Source organism: Mus musculus, chromosome 5 (assembly GCF_000001635.26).
Source record: "Mus musculus strain C57BL/6J chromosome 5, GRCm38.p6 C57BL/6J".
In the NCBI taxonomy this organism is placed as follows: Eukaryota; Metazoa; Chordata; class Mammalia; order Rodentia; family Muridae; genus Mus; species Mus musculus.
Genome location: NC_000071.6, coordinates 74,974,946 through 74,988,099, shown reverse-complemented (window position 1 = coordinate 74,988,099; position 13,154 = coordinate 74,974,946). Strand labels below are relative to the sequence as shown.

The 13,154-nt window shown below is 47.7% G+C and overlaps 1 long non-coding RNA gene across 2 annotated transcripts; it reads left to right on the top strand.

The window, feature by feature from the left end:
- Positions 1-3,380: 3,380 nt before the first annotated feature.
- Gm52777 lies at positions 3,381-7,893 on the top strand. Of its 2 annotated transcripts, XR_003955746.1 has the most exons (3): positions 3,381-5,894; positions 6,420-6,573; positions 7,748-7,893. It is a non-coding gene; the product is annotated as a predicted gene, 52777 (long non-coding RNA). The 2 variants fall into 2 exon arrangements; XR_003955745.1 differs by lacking the exon at positions 7,748-7,893 and having other exon boundaries at positions 6,420-7,539.
- Positions 7,894-13,154: the final 5,261 nt, after the last annotated feature.

Genomic DNA, 13,154 nt, shown 5'->3' with positions numbered 1-13,154 from the left:
AGAGTGCAAGAGCAAAAGCAAGAGAGCAAAGGAGAGAATGGCGAAACCCCGTCCCTTTTAAGGAGAATTATTCTCCGCCTAGGACGTATTACTCCTTGATTGGCTGCAGCCCATCGGCTGAGTTGTCGTCACGGGGAAGGCAGAGCACATGGGGTGGAGAACTACCCTTGGCACATGCGCAGATTATTTGTTTACCACTTAGAACACAGGATGTCAGCGCCATCTTGTAACGGCGAATGTGAGGGCGGCTCCCCACACCTTAACCCCCTTTTCACCCTGAAGGGATTGGCTTTTCAAACATGGTGCCAAGGGTTGAACCTAGGGCCTTGTGTAAGCAGAGTGAGCCCTGAGGCTTCTCTGACGATGTTTGAAGACTATTACTGTTCCTATTATGGGCTTTTGAGATTCACTTTGTAGTTCAGGTGATGCTCTTGCCTTAGTCTCCCAAGCACTTGGGTGATGAGCCTAAGTCACCATGCCAGACTTCACAGTGAACAATGATTCAGGAATGTGGTATGGGGTTAAAAAAAAATGTAATGAGCACATAGAGCCACAGGGAAAAGCAAGGCACATTTTTATGGGGTCAAAGTTGAGTTGAAGATGGTATGTAGGTCAACAGACAAGGATGCACTTAGAGTGTTTGCTCAAGGCCTGGGTTCAAGCTCTACTACAACAAGGAGAAAGAAGTAAGACATGATGGGGGCAGGGCAGGACAGACCACATTGAGTTTAAATTATTAAGCCAGTTATCCTGGTGGACATTTCAAAGTAAGGCTGTGGCGTGGTTATTTCTAGTTACTTTTAGCCAGGCTTGCATTGGGGGAAAAAAGGGGGAACTAAATAAAACTAGGTTTGTAACACTTGCAGATTTTCAGAAATGCTAATGTCCATTTGGGACTAAGGGTGGTATGGTTTCTGGAGAGATTAGCATTACTAAACAGAAGGGAAATACTTTGCATTTGGACAACAGGAAAGATAAATGGAGCTTCTCAGGGACTAGGCCACGCCCTGTGTAGCGGGCTTGCCTTTGAGGAGAGAAGACCTGCAAGGTGGCCTGTTTGTACAGAACTCAGGTCTCAGGCTTATCTCTGCTCTCAGAGGCTGCTGCAGCCGTGTCCCAAGGGGGTCTGGAAAGCCACATGTAGTGATGCACACCTCTGATAAGTGAGTTCTAAGGTCAGCCTGGTCTACATAGTGAGTTCCAGGCCACCCAGTGCCTCATGGTAAGGTTGTGTCTCAAAAACAGCACAAAATACCACCATCATAGCCAACACCTCCACCACCACCACCATAACAATGACTGAAACCCCCAAGGAGGCTGGATAGGGTTGCGTCTATTGGGTATTATCCACATTGTAACAGTTGCTTGTGTTGCAGGCATACAGAATGCAAGAGTTAGAAAATCATAGGGACTTCCAAACAGATTCCAAAGGAAAGCCTTGGAGGCCTAGTGATGTGTAAGGAAGTCAGAAACCCTAGCCCCCAAGAGAGATGGTAGTGAAGGTGTGAAGGTGAAACCTAACTGGGAATTGATACCCCGGGGTGTTAAGATGCCAGGTACATGAACTGTCTGTCAAGACAGGCCACAGACAAGGAGGGGACCCATGTGTGAAGAGGACCATATGGGCTGTAAACAGCAAGGCTATATGGAAGTGCTTGCTCAGACCTATTGCAGCTCAGCCACAGAACCACAAGCTCCGTTCGCGAGCCTCTGTCCTGCTGGATTTGGTACAGCTTTGGCCCAGCACTTCCTTCCTGGTCTTCTCTTCTTCCCTGTGATGGTTTAAATGAGAAAGGTTCAGGAATTTGAACCTCTGATCCCCTCACTGGTGGTGCTATACGGAGAGAAAGTGAGGCCTTGCTGGAAGATGTCACCATGGCTTTGAGAGATGACAGACTCGCCCTGCTTCCTCTGTGTTTTATGTTTGTGTGTGTGAGATGTGATCTCTCAGATGTGACCACCATCAGCGATGCTCTGGCTGCTATGCCTCCAACCACGTCGCACTCTTTCCCTCCTGAACTGGAAGCCCAAATAAACTCTTTCTCTCCTAAGTGTTTTTTGGTCATGGTATTTTTATCACAGCAGCAGAGAAGCCTTCCATGGTAGACCCAAAATAAACCTTTTCTCTCCAGTTGTGTATATATGACAAAACTGACTCACACATCTGTGTTTTATTAATTATTAAAATATATCAAAAGTAAATCAAAACAATTCAGAGCCTTGTTGTTATTTGCTGCTTTAGAGGGTCTTGGAGGAACCGTTATGCTGCAGACTACATCCTCCTTGTTCAGTGACAACTCTGAGCAGTGGAAGCTAGGAGGGGCCATCACCCTCAGCACCAGGTACAGTGTTATTATGCACTGCTGATTGGACAAACTCTACCCTTTACTGTTGTCCTCATTTTGGTAGACCCAATTCTGCCATAATCCATCAATCCACAATATTTATTGACTCTCTTCATTGTCCTATGCCAAGATGTCTTTCCTGCCACTCACACATTAAAGGAGACTCCAAAGAACAGAGGCCAAAGCTCTCTGCCCAGCATGGCCATTCACAACTCTGCTAAGGAGTCCAGAGAGCTTGATGCACTTTCTGTATCAAAGAGACAAGGTCCAGGGAGGAAGCAGTAGTGTATCCCACTCTCTCTTCAAGGAGAACTTAATAATACACAATTTAGAGAGGTAGATTTTTTTTCCTATCATTCCCAAACTTGGGAGACTGAGACAGGAAAATCTTGAGTTCCAGCCCAGAGTTAGCTTCTACATCATCAAGAACAGCACAAGCCAGGCTTCTAATGACATGCCTATAATCCCAGCCAATTGGGGAGCTGAGGCACAAGGATGGAGTTGCACAGTTTTGCTTCATCTTGGAAAAACATTAACGTGAAGCCCTCACAAAAGCATAATGAATCCCCCCCCAGACAGGGCATGGCTCTGCCAAGTGGGCCTCAGCATTAGGGGGGCTTCTCTGCTGGCTCATTCCAGAAACCATGGCTAGCTGTGAGGATCAGAGGTTGTAGGAGGAAGGATGTTAGTTTATTTCACTTTCTTCTTTGCCATTGTAAAAAGATTATAGGATGGCACGAGTCAGCCTTGTCACTACTTTCTTTTGCCTTGATCCAGGTTGCAAACAATATTTTCTAAACTGCTGGTGCTCTTGAAGGGCGCATGAGGAGGTAGTGTGATCAGCCCAGAGCACAAAGACTATGCTCCCTAAATCTCCAGGGATGCTGTGTTGGCCATTTTGGGTAGGCTTCTTCTTTTCTTCCTCATCCTCCTCCTTCATCTTTCTTCTCCTTCTCCTCCTCCTTCACCTCTTTCTTCTTCTCCTCCTCCTTCACCTCTTTCTCCTTCTTCTTCTCCTCCTTCACCTCTTTCTTCTTCTTCTCTCCCTCCTCCTCTTTCTCCTCCTCCTTTCTTCTTCCTCTGGCAGAAGGTAGCCTAGAAGATTATAGGGAATACGAGGCAGACCAACAGAAAAGGGTGGGAGGGAGTTTGTAGGTTTGCACGGGCATTTTTCTGCCGGGCTATCAGCTATTTGTAAACGTCTCTCCACTGAGTGCAGGACAGAGCAGGAGACATTGAAGGTAGACTCGGAGTGTGTGGTTTTTAAGTATCTGGTGAGATATTGTCTTCAGCTCATAAGAGGATTCTCTGAACAACGGACTTGTATTAGAACTGAGAACAAGTACCTATTGTTTAGCCCTAAGAAGCTCCAAGTGTTTCTTCTAGAGATAATTAATTTAATTAAAATGGTCCCTGAAGCCAAATGAGCTTTGTATTGAGCACTGCGCACATTCCTTCTAGATTCCTGCACAGGGCTGTTAAGAATTAGCCGGCTAGCAGCCTCAAACCCACACCCCCTCCTGTGGGAATGAGGTCCCAGGGGCAGCAAGCTGGGCGAATGGCATTTAGAAGTCCGATATGTGAAGGAAAGATCTAGGTCTTGTTCCAAAAGTGATGTGGCCATCTTTTCACTTCATGGTGATTTCTAAAGAGAACTCTGCCTTTTGACTGTGTCCATTTCAAAAGCCCACAGGGTAGCCTCAGCAGCTCTGTGCTCCCTTAAGGGGCGAATGAGTGGAGAATTCAGTGAAAAGCAAACAGGCAGGGTTTGGGGCCTATTATTTATGGAGTAAGCAAATTGAGCAGGATTTGATCGAAGATAAAAACTACCATGCTATTGTGTCTCCCAAGGGGCCTTGGTAAGACATGGTTGCATTGAATGGTGGCTTAGTTATGGTGGATCTAATTCAACATGCTTATTCCAAACCACAAGGCGGCACCTCAGGGAGGCTGAACGGAATGGCTGTTGAGGCAGCAGCCTATGGAGACAAGAAGATGGCTTGCTGGGCTCTCCCTACCCTGTGACTTGTATTACTGGCATGCTTTTTACACTCTTTATTGCCTCTGTTTCCCCACCACTCCCTGCTATAAAGCTCAAAGTGTGTGTGTGTGTGTGTGTGTGTGTGTGTGTGTGTGTGTGTGATTTCAGCTTGACTGGAGAGCTTGCAGTGCTCTGAGTACTGGTCTGGGTGTTTGAAGTGAGCAGGATAAAGACCCTTCCTGTATTGTGACAATTCAAGTTCAGTGAGGGCAAGAGGGTGAAGATTCGAACAAGCAAATGACAGATAACAAAAACATACTGAAATGAGAGAGAAAAACTGCTGTGCTAGGAGCAGGGCTGGAGAGCAGGGATAGGGAGCAGGGACTGGGAGTATGGATAGGGAGCAAGATGGAGATGCAGCTCAAAGTGGAGTGCTTTGCCAAGCATGTACAGGGCCCTGGGTTTGATCCTCAACACTGCAAAATTAACTCATTAAAAGACTTAACAAGGGGCTGGAGAGATGGCTCAATGGTTAAGAGCACTAACTGCTCTTCCAGAGGCTGTGAGTTTAATTCCCATCATCCATGTGGCACTTCACACCTGTCTGTAATTCCAGTTCCAGGGCTCCTTGACAACTTCACCCAGACATACATGCAGGCTAAGCATCAATGATCATTGGGGGCGGGGGCAGGGAGACATAACAAAAAGAGCCAGATTCCAGTTGCAATTTGGAAGGATGTAAGGGCCCAGAAACATTCACAGTGGAGATGTGGTAGATGGGGTGGCGGCTGGTGCAGGAAGGAGAGAGACCAGTGCTGGGAGATGAGTGTGAGCAGAGGAGACAGAGACAGAGACAGAGACAGAGACAGAGACAGAGACAGAGAGAGAGAGAGAGACAGAGACAGAGACAGAGAGAGAGAGACAGAGAGAGAAACAGAGAGAGAGAGAGAAAACTGTCCACTCTGACACAGACTGACTAGAAGACTCTAACACACACTGGGGAAGACTGGGAATAGTAAATGGAAAGTGGCCATGTTTAGTGTGGGAGCCTGAGGAAGTTTCTCCCTGTCTCAGACACAGAGGTCCAGGGAGCAAAGAAAAAAGGAGACGGGAGTGTGAGGAGTCTGGACAGAGAGACGGCAGTGTGACCATCTACTGTGGCTTAATGGGAGAGGGGTGGACAAGGACTTATGAGTTGAATATCCCTGAAATCCAAAACTTTCTCAGTCGCACGAGAAGCTCCTGTTTTAGATTTTTTTTTTTATATTAAGGATCTTCCACCAGGACGAACTCTGCAAATATTAAAAACATAAGTAAAATAAAATAAACCCAAACCTGAAACATTCCTGGTGCAAGTATTTGGGGCAAGATGCCAGGCAGCATCACGAGGGCCTGTGATCAGAAACCCAGAGGAGGAGGAACCTTTGCTGGATGGTTCAGCTACCCCAAAACAGGCAGTCTCAGGTCCCCCCCCCCGCCCCCCGCCTGCGACTTTCCCAGATGGGACAGGGTTGGGAGGGTAGCAAGGACAATCAAGAGGTTCCAGCATAAGAACAGCCGGAAGCCAGGTAGGAGAGAAAAGGGGAGTTCCTGTGGAAAGGGGGAAGGAACAAGGAAAGATGACCCCATGGTGGAAGAGGATTGGAGCCATAGAGTGGGGGGTGGGGGGTGGAGGAAAGAATGGGGGTGGGTCAGAGTGGAGTGGGTGGCTGTAGTAGGGGATGGCTCTAATGTGGAACAGAAATTCAGCAGTTCCTGGTAGTTGCTAGGGATTCAATGGTTTGTATAAACCCCCTGAACTCAGGTGCCAGTGTAATTCAGAACTGTAGTTGAGATTACCGGAGAGTCACACATGGCATGTGTGTGTGTGTGTGTGTGTGACTCCAAGATGTCTTCTGACCTCCATGCCAAGGTCACTGTACAGATGCGACACCCACCCACCCCCACCAAGTAAATACTGAATGTTAAGAGAAACAAAAACAAAGACGAACACCATTGGTGTTTGAAAACACTCGAAAGCTGGGTGTTGTGTTGCAATGCCGGTAATCCCAGCTACTCCGGGGAGCTGATCAAGGCCTGTCTGGATTATTCAGCAGATCTGAGGCTAGCCTGGACAATTCAGAAAGACCTTACATCGGAATACAAATTTTAAAGGCACAGTGGGAGAGCCCCTGCTGGAGATGCACAACATAGCTTTGGCCCTTGGTTCTCAGTGCCCACACAAGGGGAAAGCCCTGTTTGAGAATGGTAAGAAGAGCGTGTGCTTGAGAGAATGGTAAGAAGAGCGTGTGCTTGAGAGCCGCACATGCAGCCTTGTGGGCTGAGGCATTTTCTTCAGGACTCTGGATGTTGGGGGGGGGGGGGCAGCGCTGAACCTCTCTGTGTGCCTCTCTGCTCAGTGTTTCCTGATCCTTCCATGCCCTTTGCTGGACTTTGATAAATTACATTGTTTTACTAATCAGTTTTTCCACAAGCCAACTGAGTAAAAAAGGGCTGGGCCTAAATTCTGTTTCAACAAATGGTCCTATTTGGTTGCCACGGGGCTTGCTACAGATGACCTTGGATTTCTGATCCTCCTGCTTCTAACTACAGAGTGCTGGAACCAAAGGCAAGGTTCATCACACCAGGTTTATTTGGTGCTGGGGATCAAACCATGCCAGGCAAGCAGTCTACCAACTGAGCTCCATGCCCAGCCTCTGTTTTAGTAATTCAAAGATTCACTTCATAAAACTTATCCCAGTCCCAAAGGATCTCAGCCTGGCTTTTCCCTGTCTTATTGGAGTCTTCCCTGGGGATCAGCCTGAGGGAACGGAATTCACTTTTACTGTGAACAAGAAGGCCATTTAAGGCCCCTTGTCACCCTTTTGTGTCTACCCTGGCTATGGGCTCCCAATGTCTGATGTTGCACAAGGAGCCTGCACCCCCCCCCCTTGTATTAATGGAGAAACTGGGAAGGAAATTACTTCTTTTCTTTGAAATGTCACTTCAGTTGGGGCTCTGCCACCTTGCAGGCAGATCTCTATTGCCTGGAGACACTGCCCAATGGAGGAGGGTTAAGCTGTTACTGATCTTGCGGGGAAACATTAGGTCTGCGACTTGGAAGGGTAAAAACTGCTCACATCATAGAACCCAAGGAAGAGATTAGTGTGTGATGAGACCGGAGGGCTAACACCAGTTCATTTAGCCTAGACCAAAAAAAAAAAAAAAAAAAAACCAACCCAAAAATGGTTGCTGATGCTTATCATAATTACAATGACATTAAGATGCCTTTTGGGGTTGTTTTTGTTTCTCTGTAAATGGGATTTAAGAAACATACCCTATGAAGATGACGAACAGAGCTGTGTGCCTACCAGGTGCAAGAGGTCCGTTTGTGTGGCGTGAGCACACTAATCCCTCTCTCCCTCTTTTTTCTGTTTGGCAGCAAATCACTTCCTGGTGTGCTCCGTAATAACAGGCAGCTGTCCTGTCAGCCCCGCTGGAGAATGAGATAATAAGGCAGGCAAACGATGTCCTTTATGTCGGAATCCACCACTTCCTGCAGTTTGCTTCTGAGATGCTTTGAGGAGCAAGGATCTGGGCAATTTTCACACTATTTCTTCTTCTTCTTAAAAAAAAAAAAGTTTGCCCAAATTCTTGGTGAATGTCATTTCCCTTTGGGACATTTGGGGGGGGGGGAGGGAGGTGGAAGAGGCAGCTTTGCTTCATTGCACCAGGACAGAAGGCTTCCAGAAAGCCTCTGAATGGGGTCCGAGAAAGGAAATCCTCACTCAGAGGCGACAGGGGTGATCAAAACTGTCCTGAGGGCCTGCAGGACGGGTTTGGCTCTGAGGACAAGGACTGCTGGGGACCTTTCTGTCGGCAGGCCTTTCTGGAAGCCGCAGGAAGAGCAACTGCATCTTGCAAGGCTAGGAAAATACGCTGTCTGGTGACATCCTGGCTGGGAAATTGTAACAGGCTAAAAGGGGTCATCTGACTTCGAGAGCCCAGGGTGACGGGAAGTATGCGTGCTTCCAGGTTCCTGGAAATCCAAAGTGGGCCTCTCTGGTTTCTTGAAACAGGAAAGGAAGTCAAGGCTCACACTGGAGCTTGGAATTGAAGGCAGAGGCTTGTCTTGATGGCCAGGGGTGGCATCAGTGCCTTTTCCACTGCTGGCACTCTCTCTGGTCTGTTCCAGTTTACACCTGAGAACACCAAGGTCTGCTAATGCAGACATTCTCCAGCTGTGGGTCACCATCCCTTCGGGATCGACCCACCCTTTCACAAGAGTCACCCCATCAGCTATCCTGCATGTCCATTATAGCATAGTACAATTCACAACAGTAGCAACATTACAGTTAGGAAAGTACCAATGAAAATAATTTTATGGGTGGGGGATCACCACAACATGAGGATCTGTGTCAAAGGGTACAGCATTAGGGAGGTTGAGAGCCACTGCTCTAATGTAAATCTTGATCACGGTCTGAGGATTTATAGCTCTATGCAGTAAAGTGCTTGCCTAGCAGGAATGAGGGCTTGGGTTCCATCCCCAGCACTGCAAGAACAAATAAATGAATTAATCCTGCTTATAAATGTAGAGCAGCTTAGTATGCTTAGAGAATGGGGCAGGTAGAATATGCAGTTTTGAAACTGGAAAGATGGCTCCACAGTTAAAGGCACTCATTCATTGCTCCTGCAGGAATGAAGGGTTCAGTTTCCAGCCCCTACACGAACTCCAGTTTCACGGGAACCAACACCTTCTTCTAACTTTTGAGGGTACCAAGCACGCGTGCAGTGCACTTATGTATATGCAGGAAAAACTGTCATACATATAAACTAAAGTAAATCTAAAAAGGAAGAAGAATATGAATATATAAGGATTCACTCAATGCCTGTCATCCATTCTCCAGGAACCACTCACACACAGGGGTTAGAGAACAGTGAGTCAGAATATATGGCCAGCCAGTGTCTTAGGTCATAGCAATAGTCAGAGAAATCCGCTATGAATACCCCAGGCTCCAGATCTCAGTGCAGCACGGATAGGCATCCCATACTCTCAGGAGATGCATACAGAACTCCCAAGAAAAATGTCGGCTACATTTCACAGATTGGCTGCATGAGTTGACTGCTTCTCTGGGAAGAGGGCTGATGCTCCTGCAGGACAGTTGTCATTCTGTGTCATCCTTATTGGAGCTAGCCTTAAAACAGTTTCAGCAGTTTCAGTGGCTCTGAGGTCTGGAAGCACCATGCCTGCTGTCTGCTGCAGGGTGGGGAAAGGGTGTCCTGAAGCAAGCCTTTGTCCTGCCCAGGAATCAAGCTGGACCTGGACTTAAGGGGACCTGCGTCCTCCAGGGAGGGAGAAGTGAAGAGGCAGGAACACTGCTTGTTTGCCTGTTCTTTCCTCTACCTTGGAACCGTTGGCCAAGGTGAGGTTTAAGCAAGATGGAGAGGCTATCTATGGTCATCACTTAGGACCCACCCTTGCTGAAGGAATAATGAAGGTCCATTCATTCAAGTCAGCTGTCTTCCCTCCAGCCTCCTCCCCTCTCAGCACTGGGTCTCTCTCTTCTCTCTCTCTCTCTCTCTCTCTCTCTCTCTCTCTCTCTCTCTGTGTGTGTGTGTGTGTGTGTGTGTGTGTGTGTGTGTCTATCTTTGTCCCTCTGTTGTTTTGGTTTTGTTGTTGTTTGTTTTTTTGAGACAGGGTTTCTCTGTGTTGCCCTGGCTGTCCTGGAACTAGCTCTATAGACCAGGCTCAGGCTAGCCTCGAACTCAGAGTGCTGGAATCAAAGGTGCGTGCCACCATGCTCTGCTACAAGTACTTTCTAACAGAGACTGAGCACCTTTTGTATACTCACGTCCCAGCTCAACTGCTTTACCGACGATAACTCACTGACTCCTCTAAACACCGGAATGAAGTATTTCTGTTATCATTCTCACCGGGCAGATCAGCAAAGTGAGCCTCAGGCAGTGTGAGTAACTTGTCCAAAGTAATGAATCTCGGAAGAGGAAGGAATGGTAGAGTTCAAAAGTCTGCTTTCAGAGTCTCAATACCCCCGTCGTAATAGGCAATCTCTTCAGTCTGAAACATCTAGAAACACTTTGTCCAATACAAAAGACAGCACTCACCCCGCCCTGCTTCCGTTGGCATTTAAGCTAACCAAAATGAAGACAGACACGCTGCACTCCTGCATTGTCAGCACTGGAGGCTGAAGCGGGGTCATGAGAGTCTGAGGCTGGCCTGGGCTATTCAGCGAGACCTGGCTGGAAAAAGAAAATGAAATCAAGTAAGTACTACCTAAGTAAAGTAAAAGAAGACCTAAGTGCTCAGAGCATCCGCTTCCCAGTTGGAACTGTCTACATTCTCAATGCTCGGCAGCCACAGGTGGCTGCACTGGGTAGCGCCCCTGGGGCCATGTCCATCACCAACAGAGGAGGGGATCATGGGCACCGCTACCTCCAAATCACACTGCTGAATAAAACTCGATACCAATAAGAGCCACCCAAAGCCCACTTTTAAGATCCATGGTAATGTCTGGTAGTGGTAGGGATTTTGTTTCATTTTGAGATAGGATCTCACAGGGTAGCCCTGGCCAGCCTGAAACTTGACCAGACTGGCCCAAACTCACAGATCTGCCTACTGCCGGTGCTTCTCGGGTGCTGGGATTAAAGGGGTGTGCCATTACTCCTGGTTTGGTTTTTTGTTTTTGTTTTTTTTAATTCATTAATTAATTAGCGAGTGTTTGTTGTGCCTGTGTTAATGTGCGAGTGCATACCATTCTATGACATTGGAGACGAGAAGACAGTCCCACGCCATCACTTTTCTGTTATCTCCTTTCTGTGCCTGCCGGGGCTCGAACTCCAGTGACCAGGCTTGCAAAGCAAGCTTCTCTACTTTCTTACCCAGCTCACTGGCATCTACTTGTTTGTTTGTCTATTTGTTTTGAATCATCATCCTGCTAGGTAGCCTAGACTGGCCTTAAACTCCCCTCAACCCTCCTGTCTATGTCTCCCAAGTAATGAGATTCCCGGGTAATCACCACCCTGACTAACCAATTAAATTTAACCTGTGAAACTCATGGTAATACAGAGAGACTAAGACAATTTCCATCAGAAGAGAGATTTCTAATGCAGAGGGTAGATAGCAATCGAGCAGCAGCGTGCGGTACGTGGAGAGCTGTGCTGTTTTTGTTAAGGCAGCCACATGCATGCACATGCACACACAGTGTGCCTACAGGCACCCCTAAGACAAGCACACATCACCAGTATACACATGCATACACAGTGTGCCCACAGGCGCCCCTAAGACAAGCACACATCACCAGTATGGTCCTGTTGCTGCACAGTAAATGGGACTGTAGCGAGGGGTAAATTTTCTCTCAAAGCTTTGTTTAAAATAATTTAAAAACATTCATAATTCATTTTTATGTTAAAAAATTCAGCATCTAAAATTCATCAAATGAGGGGGGAAAAACCAATTAAGTGGCCTGTAAAATGTTCCTGTTTGGATCTGAAGCTCTCTGTATTCAAAGTCATAGGCAGCACTTGATTTATGTCTAAAATTTTATTTATTTTATGAGCATTCTCTCTCTCTCTCTCTCTCTCTCTCTCTCTCTCTCTCTCTCTCTCGGTGTGTATGTGTGTGTGCATGCTCGCAGAGGTCAGAAAAGTGTTTTGGATGCCCTGGATCTGGAGTTATGGATGGCTGGGGGCCACTATGTAGCAGCTAGAAAGAGAACTCTCAGTTCTCTGTCAGAGCAAGTGTTCTTAACTACTGAGCCATCTCTCTGACCACACAGTAAGCATTTTAGAAGCACTCTCTTGCCCTGAAAGTATGTGTATCTTGTGAGAAAGCAAATCTTGTTAATTTAGAGCTCAGAGGAGAAGCTGTGAGGTAGCCTTCAGGTAGCCCAGGGCTGAGCTTGGTGCTAGGGACCCTACCACACAGATCCGTGACCCTTTCCTACCATCTGGTTGCAACTGTGGCCCCTGTGTGGTCAGAGAGCCCCTACCCTGCGTGACTAGGTTGTACTGTATTGGGAAATACTCAAGTGTGCGGTAATGCTGGCGATCACGGAGAGGAGGCTCTCGAACATGGTGACACTTCCTGTTCAGGCCTTCAGTGTTCTTTGACTTCCATCTATGTCCATCACTGACTGGGAGGAAGTGGCAGTGAGTTTCTGACCAGAGATGACCGGAAGCTTCCCACTTGTCTAGCTGAGTACCCAGCCTCCTCCACCTGTCCACCTACCTCCTTGCAAAATCCACCCCACCCTCCCCCTTCACACACACACACACACACACACACACACACACACACACACACTTGAATATATACTAAAAATGTTTGCGAGACAATAACCTGAAAAGAAGGAAGAAGAAAAACTGGACTATGTTAATTTTGCACATGCCTCCTCCTGTTGGCTCTGGAGTCCAGCACAAGGCCGAGGCTGGATGGCCTGCATGCTGTGAGCATGAGCTGTGGCTGCAAGCCAGGCAGGACCTCTGGGCTCACACAGGCTCTCAGGGGTGGAGGCAGCACCCTCCCCATGCACCTCCCACCCGCCCTGGCAGCCTGCCCAAGCCAGCTGGGACCAGTGGCCAGCGTTAGTCACTTGGATGTCCTTTCCTATGGGATATAGCTGTGGTTTAGGACGTCTGCTAAAGGATTGAAAGGTCCGGGGGAATCAAACTCTCTGGGTCTCAGGGGAGAGAAAAGACTTGTTAAGAAAACATTTCCAGCAGCTCCCCTCAAGGCCGCCTGTGTGAGGGTCTTCCTCTTGACCGGCGTGTGAGAAAGGGTGTCTCCAAGTAGGAAACCGAGAAATGAGTCTGGTCCGGGGTTGTGCCTTCCT